Source organism: Sminthopsis crassicaudata, chromosome 3 (assembly GCF_048593235.1).
Source record: "Sminthopsis crassicaudata isolate SCR6 chromosome 3, ASM4859323v1, whole genome shotgun sequence".
Taxonomy (NCBI): domain Eukaryota; kingdom Metazoa; phylum Chordata; class Mammalia; order Dasyuromorphia; family Dasyuridae; genus Sminthopsis; species Sminthopsis crassicaudata.
Genome location: NC_133619.1, coordinates 101,121,602 through 101,134,294, shown reverse-complemented (window position 1 = coordinate 101,134,294; position 12,693 = coordinate 101,121,602).

Sequence of the window (12,693 nt, the reverse complement as noted above, 5' to 3'; positions counted from 1 at the left end):
TAATTTCCAATTTTCCCAGAAGTTTTTGTCAAATAGTGAATTCTGATCACAAAACCTGGGGTCTTTAGGTTTATCAAACACTAGATAATTAAAGTTATTGACTATTTTGTCTTTTGAACCTAACCTATTGCATTGATCAACTATTCTATTTCTTAGCCAATACTAAATGGTTTTGTTGACCACTGCTTTGTAGTATAAATTTAGATCTGATATAGCTAAGCCACCTTCATTTGATTTTTCTTTTCATTGGTTCCTAATAAATTCTTAACCTTTTGGGTTTTTTTTTTTTGTTGTTCTTGTTTTTTTCATATGAACTTTGTTATTATTTTTTTAGGTCATTAAAATAAGTTTTTTGAGAGCCTAATTGGTAAAGCGCTAAATAAATACATTAGTTTTGGTAGTGTTATCATCTTTATTGTACTTGCTCAACCTATCCAAGAGCACTTAATATTTTTTTTTTCCATTTGGTTACAGCTACTTTATTTCTGTGGAAAGTATTTTGTAGTTTTGCTCTTATAGTTCCTGACTTTCCTTTGGCAGATAGATTCCCAAATATTTTATACTATTGGTAGTTACTTTAAATGGAATTTCTCATTGTAACTCTAACTGTTGAATTTTGTTAGTGATATAAGAATGCTGATACTTATGCATGTTTATTTTGTATCCTGCAACTTTGCTAAAGATGTGGATTGTTTCTAATAGCTTTTTAGGAGAATATCTGCGGTTCTTTAAGTAACCCATCATATCATCAGCAAAGAGTGATAATTTGATTTCCTCATTACCTACACTAAATCCTTTAATCCCTTTTTCCACTCTTATTGCCAAAGCTAGCATTTCTAATGGGCAACCTTGTTTCACTCCTGATCTTATTGGGAATGGTTCCAATTCATCCCCATTACATATGATGCTCACTGATGGTTTTAAATAAATGCTATTGATTATTTTAAGGAAAAGTCAATTTATTCCTATACTCTCAAGAATTATTAATAAGAATGGATGTTGGATTTTACCAAATGCCTTTTCTGCATCTATTGAGATGATCATATGTTTTTTGTTAATTTGGTTATTGATATGGTCAAATATACTAATAGTTTTCCCAATATTGAACCAGCCCTACATTCCTGGAATAAATCCTACTTCTTCATGGTGTATCATCCTGGGAATTATTTTGTATAATCATTTTGTTAATATTTCATTTAAGATTTTAGAATCAATATTCTGTTTTCAACCCACCTGCTTTAAATATCAGTACCATGTCTGTGTCATAAAAGGAGTTTCATAGGACTCTTCATTCCCTATTTTTTTTCATATAGTTTATAAAGCATTGGAGTTAATTGTTCCGTAAATGTTTGGTAAAATTTGCATATAAATGCATCTGGTCTTGGGGATTTTTCTTTTGTAGTTGAGTAATAGCTTGTTCTATTTCTTTTTCTGAAATAGGACTATTTAAGCAATTTATTTCTTCCTCTATTAATCCGGGCAAGCTATATTTTTGAAAGTATTCTTCCATTTCATTTAAGTTATTGAGTTTTTTGGCATAATGTTGGGCAAAGTAACTCATAATTATTGCTTTAATTTCTTCTTCATTGGTGGAAAGTTCTCCCTTTTTAAGACTAACAATTTGATTTTCCTCTTTTTTTTCTAATCAGATTTACCAAAGGTTTGTCTCCTTGCCATGCAGATTTGTGACTACCCCAGGTAAAAGTTTTGTGCTGCAGAATACCACAGCACAGCTGTGCTGTGATCTGTTCTCAGTCACTGACTTCTGGTTTTGGGTGGTGTAGCCACATCCTGTGAGATTCTGGCTTTTGTTGGAGTACACTCTACCTTTGGCTTTAACTTATCTGCTGATCTACTGCTTTGCAATGAAAGCAGAGTAGCCAGCCTCTAGTAAAGTCCTCTCTGTAAATTTTCCAGCCATAGAGACTGCCCCCACTCTGGTCAGCTCAGTATGCTGGCCTCTGGTTCTGTCTCCTTGCTTGTGCTGATCTGCTCCCAGCAATTAGAAGAAACATTTTCTGTTTATCTTCCAGATTATCTTTTGCTGGTAATTTGTTGTACTTCCAATTTTCGTGAATTTTACCAGTCAAACACTATTTTTGAGGCTAAACTTGGTAATTAGAAGTGAAGGTATGAGAGAAACTTAAAATGCTGCCTGTGTCTTCTCCACCATCTTGAGTCTGCCACCCCCCTTTTGAAAAATATTAAGGGCTCTTGGATAGATGAAGCAAAGATGACAATAATATCAAACTAATCTATGTATTTAATGCCATCCCAATCAGACTCCCCCAAAATATTTTAATGACCTAGAAAAATAACAACAAAATTCATCTGGAAGAACAAAATGTCAAGACTTTCAAGGGAACTAATGAAAAAAAAAATCAAATAAAGGTGGTCTAGCTGTATGGCATCTCAAACTATATTATAAAGCAGCAGTCACCAAAATCATTTGGTACTGGCTAAGAAATAGAATAGTTGATCAGTGGAATAGGTGAAATTCTTTGGACAAATAGTCAATAATTTCAATAATCTAGTATGTTACTAACCCAAAGACCCCAGCTATTGGGGTAAGAATTCACTGTTTTACAAAAACTTCTGGGAAAATTGGAAATTAGTATGGCAGAAAATAGGCATGGGCCCACACTTAACACCATACACCAAGATAAAGTCATAAGGGATTCATGAATTAGGCAAAAAGAATGAGTTTATAAATAAATTAGAAGAACATAGGATAGTTTGCCTCTCAGACCTGTGGAGGAGGAAGGTATTTATGACCAAAGATGAACTAGAGATCATTACTGATATCAAAATAGAAAATGTTGATTATATCAAATTAAAAACCTTTTGTACAAGCAAAACTAATGCAGACAATATTAGAAGGGAAACAGTAAACTGGGAAAACATTTTTATAATCAATGGTTGATTAAAGGCCTCATTTCCAAAATATATAGAGAATTGACTTTAATTTATATGAAATCAAGACATTCTCCAATTGATAAATGGTGAAAGGTTAAGAACAGACAATTTTAGATGAAGAAATTGAAACTATTTTTAGACATATGAAAAGATGCTCTAAGTAATTATTAATCAGAGAAATGCAAATTAAGACAACTCTGAGATACTACTACACATCTGTCATATTGGCTAGAATGAGAGGGAAAGGTAATGCAGAATGTTGGAAGGGAACAGGTACACTGATACATTGGTGGAACTGTGTATACATCCAGCCATTCTGGAGAACAATTTGGAACTCTGCTCAAAACGTTATCAAAATGTGTGTACCCTTTGACCCAACAGTGTTGCTACTGGGTTTGTATCCCAAAGAGATCTTAAAGAAGGGAAAGGGACCTGTATGTGCAAGAATGTTTGTGGTAGCCCTCTTTGTGGTGGCCAGAAACTGGAAACTACATAGATGCCCATCAATTGGAGATTGGCTGAATAAATTGTGGTATATGAATATTATGGAATATTATTGTTCTGTAAGAAATGACCAACAGGATAATTTCATAAAGACCTGGAGAGACTTACATGAACTGATGCTGAGTGAAATGAGCAGGACCAGGAGATCATTATATATTTCAACAACAATACTGTATGATGATCAATTCTGATGGACATAGCCCTCTCCAACAATGAGATGAACCAAATCAGTTCCAATAGAGCAGTAATGAACTGAACCAGCTACACCCAGCGAAAGAACTCTGGGAGATGACTATGAACCACTACATAGAATTTCCAATCCCTCTAATTTTGTTTGCCTGCATTTTGGATTTCCTTCACAGGCTAAATGTACACTATTTCAAAGTCTGATTCTTTTTGTTCAGCAAAACAACTGTTTGGTCATGTATGTAATGTAAACTCTAACATATTTAACATGTATTGGTCGACCTGCCATCTGGGGGGGAGGAGGGGGGGGAAATTGGAAAAAAAAGTTTTGTCAGTTGTCAATGCTGTAAAATGCAAATATCTGGTAAATAAAAACTATTATTATTAAGAGAGAGAGAGAGAGAGAGAGAGAGAGAGAGAGAGAGAGAGAGAAGAAGAAGAAGAAGAAGAAGAAGAAGAAGAAGAAGAAGAAGAAGAAGAAGAAGAAGAAGAAGAAGAAGAAGAAGAAGAAGAAGAAGAAGAAGAAGAAGAAGAAGAAGGAAAAGGGTCTGATGTGTGCAGAAATGTTAGTGGTAGCGGTCTTTGTAATGGCTAGAAACTGGAAATTGAATAAATGTCTATTAATTGGGGAATGGCTGAATAAATTGTGGTATATGAGTATTATGGAATATTATTGTTCTGTAAGAAATGACCAGCAGTACAATGTCAGAAAGGCTTGGAAAGACTTACTTGATGAACTGATGCCAAGTTGAACGAGCAGGATCTATAGATCATTATGTACTTCAATAACAATACTATATGATGATTAATTCTTATGGACGTGGCTCTCTTTAGAAATAAGATGAAGCAAATCAGTTTCATTTGTTCAATAATGAATAAAACCAGCTACACTGGAAAGCATGTGTGAACTACTACATAGCATTTCCATTCCCTCTGTTTTTGTCTGCTTCTATTTTTGATTTCTTTCTCAGGTTAATTTTACATCATTTCAAAGTCTGATTCTTCTTTTGCAGAAAAATAACTGTATGGCTATGTATACGTATATAGTATTTAACATATAATTAAACATATTTAACATGTATTGGTCTCCCTGACATCTGAGGGAGGCAATAGAAGGATGGGGGAAAGTTGGAACAGAAGGTTTTGTAAGCATCAATTCTGAAAAAATTCCCCATGCCTATATCTTGTAAATAAAAAGCTATAATAAATAAATTATTTAAAAAAATAAACTGTATTTTCCACTTCACACAAATCCTTTTTTTTTGGCCTGGAAAGGGTTAAATGCCAGTTTTTAATGATAGGATCCCAAACATCTGATTCCAGATAATGCAAAAGCAAGGTTGTATTACTGCCAGAGTTTTAAAAGTAGCATCTAACTGCTTTTCTGTTTTTATAAACTTCTCAAACACATAAATCTTTTGTTAATATTTCCCCTTATCTTTTATTGTATAAAATTGTTATTGCATCAGTACCTTAAAAATTGCATTCAATATTTCTGCTTTTATGCACTTGATTTTGAGGTTTTTATTTTCTAAAACATGATTAATTTTTGTATATGTTCCATAAATTACTGAGAAAAAATGTTTACTTCTTTCTGCCTCCATTCAATTTTCGCCAGAGATCTATCATACCTAAGTAACTTTATTATTTTTCTTTTTTTTATTAATTTTATAATTATAAAAATTTTTGACAGTACATATGCATCAGTAAATATTTATAACATTATTCATTATATTCATTTTTCCAAATTTTAACCTCCCTCGCTCTATTCCCTCCCCTAGATGATAGGGAACCCCATACATTTTACATGTGTTACAGTATAACCTAGATACAATATATATGTGTAAATGCAATTTTCTTGTTGCACATTCAGAATTGGTTTCCAAAGGTATAAGTAAACTGGGTAGATAGACAGTAGTGCTAACAGTTTACATTCTCTGGGTTCCTGTTCCTTCTCTGGGTGTAGTTGTTTCTGTCCATCATTGATCAACTGGAAGTATGTTGGATCTTCTTTTTGTTGAAGATATCCACTTCCATCAGAACATATCTTCATACAGTATTGTTGTTGAAGTGTATAGTGATATTCTGGTTCTGCTCATTTCACTAAGCCTCAGTTCATGTAAATCTCTCCAAACCTCTCTGAATTCATCCTGCTGGTAATTTCTTATGGAGCAAAAAGATTCCATAACCTTCATATACCATAATTTACCCAACTATTCTTCAATTGATGGGCATCCATTCATTTTCCAGTTTCTAGCCACTACAAAAAGAGCTGCCACAAACATTTTGGCACATACAGGTCCCTTTTGCCTCTTTCGTATTTCTTTGGGATATAAGCTCAGCAGTAGCACTGCTGGATCAAAGAGTATGCACAGTTTGATAAATTTTTGGGCATAGTTCCAAATTGCTCTCCAGAATGGCTGGATTTTTTCACAACTCCACCAACAATGTATTAGTGTCCCAGTTTTCCCACATCCCCTCCAACATTCATCATTATTTGTTCCTCTCATCTTAGCCAATCTGACAGGTGTATAGTGGTATCTCAAAATTGTCTTCATTTGTATTTCTCAGATCAGTAGTGATTTGGAACACTCTTTCATATAAGTGGATAAAGTTTCAGTTTCATCATCTGAGAATTGTGTGTTCATATCCTTTGACCATTTAGCAATTGGAGAATGCTTTGTTTTCTTATAAATTAAGGTCAGTTCTCTATATATTTTGGAAATGAGACCTTTATCAGAACCTTTAATTGTAAAAATATTTTCCTAATATGTTCCCTTCTAATCTTGTTTTATTAGTTTTGTTTGTACAGAAACTTTTTGTGATAAATAATGATCTTGAGTTCTCCTCTGGTCATAAACTCCTTCTTTGGTGTTAAGTGTGGATCCATATCTAATTTCTGCCATACTAATTTCCAGTTTTCCCAACAGTTTTTTTCAAATAATGAATTTTTATCCCAAATGTTGGTATCTTTGGGTTTGTCAAATACTAGATTGCTATAGTTGTACCCTTTTTTGTCCTTTGTACTTAATATGTTCCACTGATTGACTGGTCTATTTCTTATCCAATACCAAATGGTTTTGGTGACTGCTGCTATATAATATAACTTTAGATCAGGTACACCCAGACCACCTTCATCTGACTTTTTTTTTTCCATTAATTCCCTTGAAATTCTCAACCTTTTATTCTTCCATATTAATTTTGTTGTTATTTTTTCTAGGTCATTAATATAGTGTCTTGGGAGTCTGATTGCTATAGCAGTAAATAAATAGATTAGTTTGGGGAGTATTGTCATCTTTATTATATTCGCTTGGCCTATCCACGAGCACTGAATGTCTTTCCAATTATTTAAATCTGACTTTATTTTTGTGGCAAGTTTTTTTGTAATTTTGCTCATATAATTCCTGAATTTTCTTTGGTAGATGGATTCCCAAATATTTTATACTCTCAACATTTGTTTGGAATGGAATTTCTCTTTGTATCTCTTGCTGTTGCATTTTGTTAGTGAAATATAAAAATGCTAAGGATTTATGTGGATTTCTTTTGTACCCAGCAACTTTGCTAAAGTTGTGAATTATTTCTAATAACTTTTTATTAGAATCTCTATGGTTCTCTAAGTATACTATCATATCATCTGCAAAGAGTGACAGTTTGATTTCCTCATTTCCTACTCTTATTCCTTTAATGTCTTTCTCCACCCTTATTGACGAGGCTAGCATTTCTAATACAATATTGAATAGTAATGGTGATAGTGGGCAAACTTGTTTCACTCCTGATCTTACTGGGAAAGGTTCCAGTTTATCTCCATTACATATTATGCTTATTTAGGTCTTAAATATATGCTCCTGACTAAGGAATAGTCCATTTATTCCTATACTCTCAAGCATTTTTAGTAGGAATGGATGTTGGATTTTATCAAATGCTTTTTCTGCGTCTATTGAGATGATCATATGGTTTTTATATGGTCAATTATAATAATAGTTTATCTAATATTAAACCAGCCCTTCATTCCTGGTATAAATCCTACTTGATCATAATGTATTACCTGAGGATGATTTTCTGGAGTCTTTTTGCTAATATCTTATTTAAGATTTTAGCATCAATATTCATTAAGGAAATTGGTCTATAGTTTTCTTTCTCATTTTTCTATCTAGTTGGTTAGGTATCAGTACCATGTCTGTGTCATAAAAGAAGTTTGGTAGGACTCCTTCATCCCCTATTTTTTCAAATAGTTTATATAACATTGGGGCTAGTTGTTCTTTAAATGTTTGGTAGAATTCACATGTAAATCTATCTGGTCTTGGGGATTTTGTCCTGGGGAGTTGATTAATAGCTTGTTCTATTTCTTTTTTCTGAAATGGGCCTATTTAAGCAATTTATCTCCTCCTCTGTTAATCTAGTAAGCCTATATTTTTGGACATAGTCATTCATTTCACTTAAGTTATCAATGTATTGGCATAAAGTTGTACAAAGTAACTCCTTATTATTTTTCTAATTTCCTCTTCATTGGTGGAAAGATCCCCATTTCATTTGTAAGACTAACAATTTGACTTTTCTCTTTCCTTTTTCTGATCAGATTTATCAGAGGCTTATCTATTTTATTGGCTTTGTCATAAAACCAATTCTTGGTTTTATTTATTAACTCAATAGTTTTTTTTTTTTTTTTTTTTTTTTAACTTTCAATATTATTGATTTCTCCTTTTAATTTTAGTATTTCAAGTTTAATTTTTGGTTGGGGATTTTTAACTTGGTCTTTTTCTAGCTTTTTAAGTTGCAGGCCCAATTCATTAATTTTCTCTTTCTCTATCTTGTTCAAATAAGCCTCTAAGAGAAGGAACACTGGGAAGTGAATGTAAATTGTTAGCACTACTGTCTATCTACCCAGGTTACTTATACCTTCGGAATCTAATACTTAATGTGCAACAAGAAAATGGTATTTATACACATATATTGTATATAGGTTATATTGTAACACATGCAAAATGTATGGGATTGCCTGTCATCTAGGGGGGGAGTAGAGGGAGGGAGGGGATAAAAATGAATACAAATGATAATGTTATAAAAAAAATTACTCATGCATATATACTGTCAAAAATTATAAATAAAATAAAAAAAAAACAAATAAGCCTCTAAACATATAAAATTTCCCCTTATTACCACTTTAGCTGGTTCCCACAAATTTTGGTATGATATCTCATCGTTGTCATTATCTTGGGTGAAATTATTGTTTCTATAATTTGCTGTTTCACCCAGTCATTCTTTAAGATGAGTTTATTCAGTTTCCAATTACTTTTTGGTTTATTTATCCCTAACTTCTTATTGAATGTAGTTTTTATTGCATTGTTATCTGAGAAGAAGGCATTTACTATTTCTGCCCCCAAGGAGAAGCCCTGGGCAGCAGAGGGCATCTGCTCAGCCATGCCGAAATCTGTTGGGTCACTTCCGGATTGGGGTGGATTTAGGATTTGGCTTTATATTTTAAAGTGGCTTGATTTCTCTTCTGAACTGCTGTTTTATAAGCATAGAAGAGCTAACGGCTTGTTCCAGATTCCTCTATCTCAGTGGTTTCTCTGATTCCAGAGTTCTCCCCAGCCTGATCTGCACAGTGTGCTAGCACCTAACCTTGGCTGTGCTGATCTTTTTTTTTTTTTTTCCTTCCCTTGGAACCGACCTTTTTTTGTTGAAATTCCAGATTCTCTTCAGCTGGTAAGTTGTGCTTCTAATCCTTGTGTTTTTTATCAGTCCAGAGTTATTTTTAAGGCTGATTGGTATTGAGGGAAGAAGGGAGCTTACAAATTTGTGTGTATCTTCTACACCATCTTGGCTCTGCCCCTCCTCTTTTTTTTTTTATTAATTTTATATAACTTTTTTTTTGGCCATTACATATGAATGAGTAATTTTTTATAACATTATCCCTTGCATTCACTTCTGTTCCAAATTTTCCCCTCCTTCACTCCACTCCCTCCCCCAGATGACAGGCAGTCCCATACATGTTTAATGTGTTATAGTATATATGTGTGCAGAACCAAATTTCTTGTTGCATAGGAAGAAATTGATTTAGAAGGTAAAATAACTTGGGAAGAAAAACAAAAATGCAAACAGTTTATATTCATTTCCCAGTGTTCCTTCTCTGGGTGTAGCTTATTCTGTCCATCATTGATCAATTGGAACTGAATTAGATCTTCTCTTTGTTGAAGATGTCAGAACACATCCTCATATAGTATCATTGTTGAAGTGTATAATTATTTCCTGGTTCTAATCATTTCACTCAGCATCGGTTCATGTAAGTCTCTCCAAGCTTCTCTGTATTCATCCTGCTGAATACCTAATTTTTCTAACATTCTGTTTATCTCCTTAATTTCTTTTTTTTTAAAATTTATTTTGTGGTTTGATTTATCTAGTTCTGAGATACCCCACTAGTATAGTTTTATTGCTTATTTCTTCTTGGCAACTCTCTTCTCCTCCAGGAATATGGATGCTGTATCACTTAGTGCATATATGTTTAGTTTTGATATTGCTTCAATATATATGGTACCCTTTAGTAAAATATAGTTTCTTTCCGTATGTCTTTTAATTAGATCTATATTTGCTTTTACTTAATTTGAGATCAGGATATCTACCTCTGCTCTTTTTGCTTCATCTGAAGTACAGTAGTTTCTGCAACAGCCTTTTACCTTTTCTCAATACGTGTCACTCTGCTTTTATAGTGTTTCTTGTAAATAATATATTGTAGGGTTCTGGCTTTCAATCCAGTCTGCTGTATAGCATTTTCCATATTTTTCCATTTTCATATTTCTGATAACAACATAGCATATTCACTTCTTTTGTTGTTGTTTGAATTTTATTTTCTTTCTCATTTTTTAGTTTTTTTGATCTCATTTTTATTTTGCATCAAGATAATCATATACATATCTATAATTATATTGGGTTTACATATATATTTACTATATACAACATATATTGAATTACATACTTTCTAGGGATGGGGTGGGAAGATAGGGAAATTGGAACAATAGGTTTTGCAAGAGTCAGTGGTAAAATATATATATATATATATATATATATATATATATATATATATATATATATATATGTATATCTCTGATAGACTTAGCTCTTGTCAACATTGAGATAATTTGCACTAGTCTCACTTGTGCAGCGATAAAGAGAACCATCTACAAGCAGAAAGAAAACCATGGAAACAGAGAGTGGAAATAGCATAGCATTCTCACTCTTTCTGTTATTATTTGCTTGCATTTTGTTTCTTATTTTCTCAGTTTTTCTTTTTCTTCTTGATTTGATTTTTCTTGAGCAACCAGATGGCAATGTGAACATGTATACACATATTGCATCTGGCATGTATTTTAGTATATTTGGCATGTATTGGATTACCTTCCAGGTGGGGGATGGGATGGAGGGAAAAGGGGGAAAATTTGAAGCAGGGGGTTATGCAGGGATCAATATTGTAAAAATTATCCATGCCTATGTTTTGTGAATAGAAAGCTTTAATAAAAAAATAAGTATATCATCATATCATCTGACAACAGTGATGGTATTTTTCTTTTCATTGCCTATTCAAGCCACTTTATTTCCTTTTTTTTCTTATTGACAAAGCCAACATTTCTAGTACAATATTGAATAACAAGTCGTAATAATGTGCATCATTGTTTTACTCCTAATCTTATTGGGAATGTGCACAGCTTCTCAGCATTACAAATAATGCTTGTAATGGCTGGCTTTAAATAGATGTTGCTCATTATTTTAAAGAAAAATCTTTTTATCCCTATCCTCTCTAATGTTTTTAAGAGGAATAGATGCTTTTTTTATCTAAATGTCTTCTGCATTTGTTGAGATTATTAAAGGATTTCTGATGGTTTTGTTATTGATATGATTGATTATGGCAGTATTTCCACTTAGTTATAGTGTATTATCCTGGTGATAAGGTGCTTTGATCTCTTTACTCATATTTATTTACATTTTTACATCAATATTCACTAGTGATATTGCTCTGTAAATTTCTTTCTCTATTTTGACCTTTCCTGATTTAGGTATCAGTGGCATATTTATATCACAGAAAGAATTTGGCAAGACTATTTCTTTACCTATGTTCCCAGATATTTTACATATTGTTGGAGTTAATCATTTTTAATTATTTGCTAAAATTCACTTGTATTTTTATTAGAGTTTTTTATTTACAAAACATATGCATGAGTAATTTTTCAACAATTACCCTTGCAAAATCTTCTTTTGAAGATTTCTTTCCCCCCACCCCTTCCCCTAAATAGCAGGTAGTCCAACACATGTTAAATATGTTAAGATATATGTTAAATCCAATATGTGTATACATATTTATATAATTATCTTGCTACATACAAAAAAATCAGATCTAGAAAGAAAGAAAAAAAAATCTGAGAAAGAAAACAAAAATTCAAGCATACAATAACAGAAAGAGTGGAAATGCTATGCTGTAGTGCACACTCATTTCCCATAGTTCTCTCTCTCTGGATGTAGCTGATACTCTTCATTAATGAACAACTGGAACTAGTTTGAATCGTCTCATTTTTGAAGAGAGACACATCCACCAGAGTTGATCTTCTTATAATTTTGTTGCTGTGTATAATGATCTCCTGGTTCTGTTTATTTCACTCATCATCAGTTCATGTAAGTCTCTTCAAAGCTCTCTAAAATCAACCTACTGGTCATTTCTTACAGAAGGATTCCATAACATTCATATACAACAATTTACTCAGCTATTGTCCAATTGATGGGTACCCATTAAATTTCCAGTATCTAGCCACTACAACAAGGGATGCCACAAGCGTTTTTGCACATGTGGGTCCCTTTACCTTCTTTAAAATCTTTTTGGAATATAAGGGCAGTAGAAACAGTGCTGGATCTATTTCTTTTTCTAAAATGGGACTATTTTTTGCAATTTACTTCCTTCTCTGTTAATCTGGGCAACATATACTTTGTAGGTATTCCTCCATTTCACTTAGGTTATCAAATTTATGGGCATAAAGTTGGGCAAAGTAACTCCTAATTATTATTCTAATTTCCTCTTCATTAGTGGAAAGTTCTCCCTTTTCA